Source organism: Bombina bombina, chromosome 1 (genome assembly GCF_027579735.1).
Source record: "Bombina bombina isolate aBomBom1 chromosome 1, aBomBom1.pri, whole genome shotgun sequence".
In the NCBI taxonomy this organism is placed as follows: Eukaryota; Metazoa; Chordata; class Amphibia; order Anura; family Bombinatoridae; genus Bombina; species Bombina bombina.
This window is the reverse complement of record NC_069499.1, coordinates 1,111,137,747-1,111,147,433: the sequence shown is the minus strand read 5'-3', so window position 1 is coordinate 1,111,147,433 and position 9,687 is coordinate 1,111,137,747. Positions and strand designations below refer to the sequence as shown.

Below are 9,687 nucleotides of genomic sequence, written 5' to 3'. Positions count from 1 at the left end.
ACTGCTTACCCTTGCCCCTCATGGGGAATAGGTCAGCCAGATTCTGATATATAAAAGACTGCACATACCTTGAAATTGCTTGCAGCAAGAAAACGTTCCCCCATACTGAAGACTTCTCCTGTACTTCCTCAGCATCACTAGTGGGAACGAACATCGATCTTAGTTACTACTCGAGGCATGATTCTTCATCAGACTCGAGGCATGATTCTTCATCCCTATGATGCCAGAGTAAAACAGTACACACCGGTACCAAGAGAATGGCTGGGGGGAGGAGCTATATAGCAGCTCTGCTGTGGTGCTCTTTGCTACTTCCTGTTAGCAGGAGGAATATATCCCACAAGTAAAGGATGAAACCGTGGACTCTGTATATCTTGTAAAAGAAATAATAAACTCTTGATTGAAGAATCTTTTCTAACACCTCACTTTGCCATCTCCTATCACTAACGCAGGCAAAGAGAATGACTGGGTTGGGAGGGAAGGAGCTATTTAACAGTTCTGCTGTGGTGCTCTTCGCCACCTCCTGCAGACCAGGAGGTGAATATCCCATAAGTAATGAAGATGATCCGTGGACTTAAAGTGTCCTTAAGAAGAAATTACATTTTCTTCAGAGCACCATCTTCGCACACCTCCTTTATGTGAGAAGGCAACGAATGGCAGGGGATTATGGGAAGTGGGAGGGATACTTAAAACTTTGCTGGGGTGTTCTTTGCCTCCTCCTGGTGGCCAGGAGTTGAATTCCCAATAGTAATTAGAAAGGATTCGTGGACTTTCTATGCCATTGGAAAGAAATTTAGTTTTGGAACATATTTTTACTTCCTGACCACCAACTCTAGTTTTGAATTGTAAATGTATCTACTATACTTACTATAAGGTTACAGAGAAAAAAACAAAACAAAAAGGCAGCAGATAAACTCAATGCAATAATTATTTCTAAATGATTTATTTCAAACCCTCTCCCTAACCCTCCTGAAAAACAAAATGTGTTAATCCAGAAGCAGTTGGATAGTAGTAGACAAGATGCTAGAGGGAGGGAGTGTTGGGAAGGAGAGAGAGGGTGAGTGCTTTAGTTTTCCTGGGAGGGAAAAAGGAAAGGACAATTTAGGGCAGGAGGAAGAAAGACATCACAAACACACAACAACAATTTCCTGTTATTTCCTATTCAATGTCTACAAAAAAAATAATTAAATGGGAGTCAAAAATAAAAGTTAAAAAAGGAATGTGCCCCAATCATGTCAATAAGCACAATATATACAAACAGGGCTTTAAAGACATGTCGAACCACACCCCATTTGTAGTGGACCACACTCACACATAGGACACAAACTCCATAACAGCCAAAGTATAACCTTGTCTGCTCATATATTAAAACTCACAAGCAGCAGGAGAGAATAAGAAAACAGGGCAAAAATAAATTACACAGACTATTATTCAATAAATTAAGTGCAGAAAATAAAACAACATATACACAAAATAATAAAAGGGGAGGAGTTTGGGGGCTGGGATTGTGCTGGAGAGAGAATTAGGAATAGTTTTTGTTCCCAGTAAAATTAATTTAAACTTTCTATTCCCCAACCCTGTTGGGGTAGCAGAAATCGACTCCTCATGTAAAGATTTTTTTTCACCAACATTGGAAAACTTTTCATTAGTCACTGACGGGACGCAGGGAGACATAGGCAGTCAGTTTTCCCCATGTATGGACGACGTAGTGCTAGACCAAATCTTAAGCACTGGCAAATACAGTTTTGGATAAAAATAAATGTTTGTATAAACACAGGACGGAGCTCTTGAAATCCAGAGAATAACCTTGGAGTTGTTCTGGTGCCGAAAAGATCAATTTACCCTTTCTTAGAAGGGAGTGTTAAGGTAATAAGGGATGGGGAATCCCACTGAAAAGTAGGAATTACAGAGCGTGCTATCAGTAGTACAATGCAGAACAGCTGCTCTCCCTCATACAGCAGGCAGATCGGGAGGAGATGTATCAGTAGTAGAACCTTTCGTCATGGACTGGGAACATTGGGCTTAGAAGATTTACATGTAACCCATTCACTTCCAGAAGGGCTAACATTTTTTAAATGTACACGCTCAGCGTTTCTTTCCTGATTTAGATTTAAAAAAAAAAAAAAAATCAAAACCTTGTAAACACAATAGAATATTGTGGATACAGGAGCACAAGAAAGTTTTCATGTTGCAAATCACACAATCGCACAAAAATATTTTGTTCAGTAAATGAAGTGAGATGATCTACAGTCCATTAGATGGTTGAGTTTGGGGCTTGATATGTTCCAGTCTTGTAATTTCCAGTTTCTCCAGAAGCTTACAGTTAAGGTATCCAGTGACAGAAGGGCAATCTTAGCCAAGCACTGTCCCACTGTACTTCAGCCACGTTACATTGTGCATGGCTCCTTAAAGCTATCAGGCTGACACCTGCAAATTACTTTTCAATGACCCCTAGAGAAGGCAGAGCACGAGGGAGATGTGAGATGAACATAATGAAATGTTGCCCCCTCTTTTTCCGCCATCCGATGAGGCTGTCCAGTAATTTCAATTTTTCATCCTGCTTGGTCACCACAAACACTCCGTTTTCTAAAAAAAAAGAAAAAAAAAAGTTTTATTATCTGTAAACTTACAGCTGTGGGTTGGACTGTAAAATAATTCTCATATGAAAATTCAAAATTGTAAACCATATATTTTTTTTTACAATTACAAATTGTCAAAAGACACAAGTTAATGCACTTCAAGTCTTAAGACATCCAGGGCTGTGTGACTTTAATACAAAGGCCATAGATAGTTGACTTTATATACGTATAAATCATATTATTCCTGTTGTCAATAAAAAGTCAAATAGTTAATAAGATATTTTTAAAAAATAAGGCCAGCAAAACATACCTTATCATTCAATTAGTTGTTTCTAATCAAAATTGCATAATTACACTTACTGTAAGGTAGAGAAACTACATCATCTCAGTAAAATTGTACTAAAAAACAAAAAAAAACAAAAAACTAATACAAAAACAAAACTATATCTTTTAGTATCCTACTACCCAAATATTACTACTGATACTGAAATTCATATTAAATGGAAAAAAACAGTCTGATTTCAGGCTGTGTAACATCTACTAGGGTGCCTTGTGGTGTCCTGCTATACAGATGTTGAAGAGTTAATAATTTAACCCTTGCTTGCTAATTTTGGTATTTTTCTATAAAGGTAATCTTCCTATACCAATTATGTGCTTGAGAGTATGTGAGGTGATGAGGAGCTTGATGATTTATCCTGCATTAAAGGGCTACAACATTGCTAAAACATAATTTATACTTACCCGATAAATTCCTCTCTTTCATGGTAGGGAGAGTCCATGATCCCTTACTCATGGGAATTACTTCTCTACCACCAGGAGGCGGCAAAGATTCCCAAACCCCAAGAGCTCTATATAAACCCTCCCACCTCACACATATCTCAGTCTAACGAATAGCCAAGTAAGGACTAGTTTCTATAGAGGTGGTAAAGTTTGGAAACTGGTGGTAACATAAAATTTTCCATAGACTTTAATGAAGATAAATGTCATCACCAGTTTCCAAACTTTACCGCCTCAATGGAAACTAGGCCTAAGTGAGATAAAAAAGGATTAAAGGGACACTGAACCCAAATTTTTTCTTTCGTAAATCAGATAGAGCATGAAATTTTAAGCAACTTTCTCATTTACTCCTATTACCAAATGTTCTTCATTCTCTTGGTATCTTTATTTGAAATGCAAGAATGTAAGTTTAGATGCCAGCCCATTTTTGGTGAACAACCTGGGTTGTTCTTGCTGATTGGTGGACAAATTCATCCACCAATAAAAAAAGTGCTGTCCAGAGTAGTGAACCAAAAACAAAAGCCTAGATGTCTTCTTTTTAAAATAAAGATAGCAAGAGAACGAAGAAAAATTGATAATAGGAGCAAGAAAGTTGCTTTAAATTGCATGCTCTGTCTGAATCACGAAAGAAAAAATTTGGGTTCAGTGTCCCTTTAAGTAAATGTAGCAGTGAAAAAACAAAATTTATGCTTACCTGATAAATTTATTTCTCTTGTGGTGTATCCAGTCCACGGATTCATCCATTACTTGTGGGATATTCTCCTTCCCAACAGGAAGCTGCAAGAGGATCAACAACAGCAGAGCTGTCTATATAGCTCCTCCCCTAACTGCCACCTCCCAGTCATTCGACCGAAGACAAGCAAGAAAAAGGAGAAACTATAGGGTGCAGTGGTGACTGTAGTTTAAAAATAAAAAACACGGGGGCGGAGCCAACCGCTGAAGTGACTAGACATGAACATTCAGAGCTCCTGATGTTTTTGATTATTAAAAAAGGCATAATGGAGATTTTAAGGCTACTTAACTATTTTATTTAGGTGTCAATATTCAAGGATTGCACTGTGCTCTTGTGAAATGACTTAATTTAGCTTGAGAGCGGTATTTACTCCTAGGGCCTTGATAATGTTATGAGGCAGCTAACTCCGGACGCCATTACTACAGATGCAGCGGCTCACGATTCAGAAGTCTGAGCCCTTGTGAGACTGGCACTTGACCCTTCTACATAACATTGTACACGATTACAAGGAGTACTTTCCCTGAAAACCGACAGCATGGCACATGTGTCGTATAAGACCCTTCAGGCACTTCTGTCAGCGCAACTCGCCCAAGTTGAGGAAGCGGTGAACGCAGTAATAGGCTCCCACATGCGTGAGATCTTGGTGGACAAAACAACTGCGCTACAGGGATTCAGGAGACATAGGCTCCCCACCCAGAGGCCCAGCAAGTGGGTTGTATCTGACCCCAAAAATCGGGAGAATAAGAAGAAAGCGCCTTCACTCGCTTTGGCCTGCAGTGGGCTGTCTGTAAAGGTACGGGCAGGTCGAGACAACAGAGCAGCAGATCGAGACCACGCAGCAGTACAACTGATCACTCAGGTGCCTATGAACAAGCCCGTGGCAGCCGACTGTGTCATGGGCTATACGCGGAAGCCAGAGGTTCATCGACAGCTGTCTTTGGAACTGAGAGTGGACATAAAGATGGAAGCAGCCGACATGAAACAAGAACTGTTACCTCTGGATCTGGTAAGGCTGCGTCCCGTAGTTTTTTCTGCCTGGTGCTCTAATAATAAGACTGGAGTAGGGTGAATGTACTAGCCCTTTGTCAACTCAGGCTGTCTCCTGAACGGACTCATGGCCTCTCACTGGATATAACTGTAGGCTTAAGCCTTGAACTTTTTATTAGAATTGCATCTTTTAGAACAAAGAACTAATCCTTTGTAAAAATTGGATACCACCCGAATAGACTTATTGTTTCTTACTGGATATAGCTGCAGGTTTGGCCTTAAACTGGTGGCTATGATTACACTTTTTAGGACTCTTGGGGCAAGTGTATATGACGATCACTGGTCTGAACTATCACTCGTCAAGTACAATGACTTATTTGTCTTAGCCATAGTCCATCCTCTGATAATTTGAGATCTTTGCTACGTGATGTGTATTACCGGACAATGAGTTTGTGCTAGCTTGTAGACCCTAATAGCACACCGTAATTGTAAATATACTTGTAGTTTATGAATGCTGGGGAATATAGATAGTCTTTAGATAGGTGCTACCTATTTAGCTATTATAAGCACAAACGTTGTATATTAATGTTCACAAATATTTGTCCTGACTTCAGCTTACTGTACCATAAGCTACTTTAGGAATTTCCTTTTAGCTTTCAAGACTGCATAGTTTACTGTGGAATTGATGCCAAGTTGCTAGTATATAGTGAGTTAGCATAAAAATTATAGAACCTGGCCAGAAATCAATTTTTTATTTTTATTTCCTTTTTTTAAAAATGAAAAAAAATTTCTCTCTATCTGTACAAATCCACTGTTATGTTAGTTATTGCCTTTATGAATACTGAGTCGCCTTGTCTCCTATGTCATAAAATTAGTGGGGCTGTTAATTCTACCTAAACTTCCTGTTGGGATATTTATTACACATCTGTTTGCTTAGGTGTTAGGAGATTAGTTTAGGGGATGTGCATATTATTTTCAAGAGGGGGAGTATCCCATTCTTTCATATTGCCTGATAACGTAATGTTGTTGTTGGTACCAAGGGTCCTAAATTAGGAGAACCAAACCTTCAATTATATTATCTGGGTCACTCAGCTGTCTTACTGCATGGAACTTCATTGAGACTAATACAAAGCCATAAGAAGGGGGGGTATGATAGTTTATGGAGTGGGATCTTAATATTAATTTAGCTCGCTGTTTTGCTATTATTACGCTGATTACTGATGGCTCATGTGGGTTAGTGGGGAGCCCCAGGAGGGACATCTTTATGTGGGTCGGGTCGTGGAGGTTGTAACAGCCATCTTATTACCGTACTGGGTTACTGATATATTGCATCCAACAGTACTGATAAATCCTTATTATGTACCCGTCCGGTCTGGGGGTTTGAGGGGGGCCCCTAGCAGGGACAATCATATGTTATTATTACACTTTGATGCATCATTATCATTTTTTACTATGATCCGAGACAATTTTCACATAGCCTGTGTTTCTCCTTCTGGTCCAGTGGCCAGGGTCCTGAGGGAGTTCACACAAAGGTAGCCCAAACCATATATTTGTTCACATACGTACAATTAGATTAGGTCTTCATTACACAGTGTGAGGTAGCGATCCTGAAGATGTTGATTCCCATTAACCTGGGAACCGTATTTGGAGTTGGATGACGTATTAAGAGTGAGATAACCTATTCCCACAGGATAGTTGTAGGCTCAGTCTGTTCCGCATAGTGATGATATGTAGCGAGGCCCCATGTTGTCTAGAGAGGAGGCCCAAGTTTACACAACTCATAATAGTCTAAGGCTCATTCTATTATAAAAGAGGTTATAGACTCAATCACTACCCTTGCAATGTGCTATACCCAGTCAATTCTATTTTTATGTTATTTGAATTGGGTATCTCGTACCAGCTCACCCCCCCCCCCCCCGCTTCTATATTTATAGAACCTACTCCAAGGTTCAAAACAGGCGAACTATTTTCGCCGCAAATTTTCCATCCCAAAGTAGTATTAGTTTCCCCACTGACTAGTCTTAACTTGTTTATTACCCGAGCAGGGAAATATGACTACATATTATGTTTATCTACACACTCCGGGGAAACTATCTGCTCCATTTGGACCCTTGGGGACTCACCTATTGATTTATTTCATTTACTGTTTTTGTTTCTTGCTTCAAGGGTCCTATACGCCTGTTTGTATCGTTTGGATTAGGGGTCCTGCGTGCCCCCAATTGTTACTTTTATTTTTTCAAATCAAATAAAAAATGTTTAAATAAAAAAATCATTAAGTAATTAAAAAAAATAAAAAAAAAAACAAACAAAAAAAAAAATAAAAAAAATAAAACACCTGCCTTAAAGTGACAGGGCGGGCCGTGGACTGGATACACCACAAGAGAAAGAAATTTATCAGGTAAGCATACATTTTGTTTTCTCTTGTAAGGTGTATCCAGTCCACGGATTCATCCATTACTTGTGGAATACCAATACCAAAGCTATAGGACACGGATGAAGGGAGGGACAAGGCAGGTGCTTAAACGGAAGGCACCACTGCCTGTAAGACCTTTCTCCGAACAATAGCCTCCGAAGAAGCAAAAGTATCAAATTTGTAGAATTTGGAAAAAGTATGAAGCGAAGACCAAGTCGCCGCCTTACAAATCTGTTCCACAGAAGCCTCATTTTTAAAAGCCCATGTGGAAGCCACCGCTCTGTTTGGAATGAGCTGTAATTTTTCAGGAGGCTGCTGGTCAGCAGTCTCATAAGCTAAGCGAACTTCATACTTCTTAACCAAAAGAAAGAAGTTGCTGAAGCCTTTTTGGCCTCTCCTCTGTCCAGAGTAGACAACAAACAATGCAAATGTTTGACGAAAATCTTTAGTAGCTTGTAAATAAAACTTTAAAGCACGAACCACGTCAAGATTGTGTAATAGACGTTCCTTCTTTTGTAGAAGGACTTAGGACACAGTGACGGAACAACAATCTCCTGATTGATATTCTTATTAGATACCACCTTAGGAAGAAACCCAGGTTTGGTACGCAAACTACCTTATCTGCATGGAAGATCAGATAAGGGGAATCACACCTGTAAGGCAGATAACGCTGAAACTCTTTTGAGCCGAAGAGATAGCTACCAAAAAACATAATTTATGTAAGAACTTACCTGATAAATTCATTTCTTTCATATTAGCAAGAGTCCAGGAGCTAGTGACGTATGGGATATACATTCCTACCAGGAGGGGCAAAGTTTCCCAAACCTCAAAAACAGAATTTATGTTTACCTGATAAATTACTTTCTCCAACGGTGTGTCCGGTCCACGGCGTCATCCTTACTTGTGGGATATTCTCTTCCCCCAACAGGAAATGGCAAAGAGCCCAGCAAAGCTGGTCACATGATCCCCTCCTAGGCTCCCGCCTTCCCCAGTCATTCGACCGACGTAAAGGAGGAATATTTGCATAGGAGAAACCATATGATACCGTGGTGACTGTAGTTAAAGAAAATAAATTATCAGACCTGATTAAGAAACCAGGGCGGGCCGTGGGACCGGACACACCCTTGGAGAAAGTAATTTATAAGGTAAACATAAATTCTGTTTTATCCAACATAGGTGTGTCCGGGTCCACGGCGTCATCCTTACTTGTGGGAACCAATACCAAAGCTTTAGGACACGGATGAAGGGAGGGAGCAAATCAGGTCACCTAGATGGAAGGCACCACGGCTTGCAAAACCTTTCTCCCAAAAATAGCCTCAGAAGAAGCAAAAGTATCAAACTTGTAAAATTTAGTAAAAGTGTGCAGTGAAGACCCAAGTCGCTGCCTTACATATCTGATCAACAGAAGCCTCGTTCTTGAAGGCCCATGTGGAAGCCACAGCCCTAGTGGAATGAGCTGTGATTCTTTCAGGAGGCTGCCGTCCGGCAGTCTCATAAGCCAATCTGATGATGCTTTTAATCCAAAAGAGAGAGAGGTAGAAGTTGCTTTTTGACCTCTCCTTTTACCAGAATAAACAACAAACAAGGAAGATGTTTGTCTAAAATCCTTTGTAGCATCTAAATGGAATTTTAGAGCACGAACAACATCCAAATTGTGCAACAAACGTTCCTTCTTTGAAACTGGATTTGGACACAAAGAAGGCACGACTATCTCCTGGTTAATGTGTTTGTTAGAAACAACTTTCGGAAGAAAACCAGGTTTAGTACGTAAAACCACCTTATCTGCATGGAACACCAGATAAGGAGGAGAACACTGCAGAGCAGATAATTCTGAAACTCTTCTAGCAGAAGAAATTGCAACCAAAAACAAAACTTTCCAAGATAATAACTTAATATCAACGGAATGTAAGGGTTCAAACGGAACCCCCTGGAAGAACTGAAAGAACTAAATTGAGGACTCCAAGGAGGAGTTCAAAGGTTTGTAAACAGGCTTGATTCTAACCAAGAGCCTGAACAAAGGCTTGAACATCTGGCACGGCTGCCAGCTTTTTGTGAAAGTAACACAGACAAGCAGAAATCTGTCCCTTCAAGGAACTTGCAGATAATCCCTTTCTCAAACCTTCTTGAAGAAAGGATAGAATCTTAGGAATTTTTTACCTTGTCCCAAGGGAATCCTTTAGATTCCACACCAACAGATATAA

General features: G+C 39.9%; 1 protein-coding gene across 2 annotated transcripts in view; it reads right to left on the bottom strand.

Annotated features, from left to right (window-relative positions):
* Nucleotides 1-916: 916 nt before the first annotated feature.
* Nucleotides 917-9,687, bottom strand: part of SOCS7 (suppressor of cytokine signaling 7) — a 133,947-nt gene continuing 125,176 nt past the window's right edge. For both annotated transcript variants that reach the window (XM_053697704.1, XM_053697710.1), the window contains one exon: nucleotides 917-2,583. The gene's annotated coding sequence lies outside the window, so the exon portion shown is untranslated. The remainder of the gene's footprint in view (nucleotides 2,584-9,687) is intronic.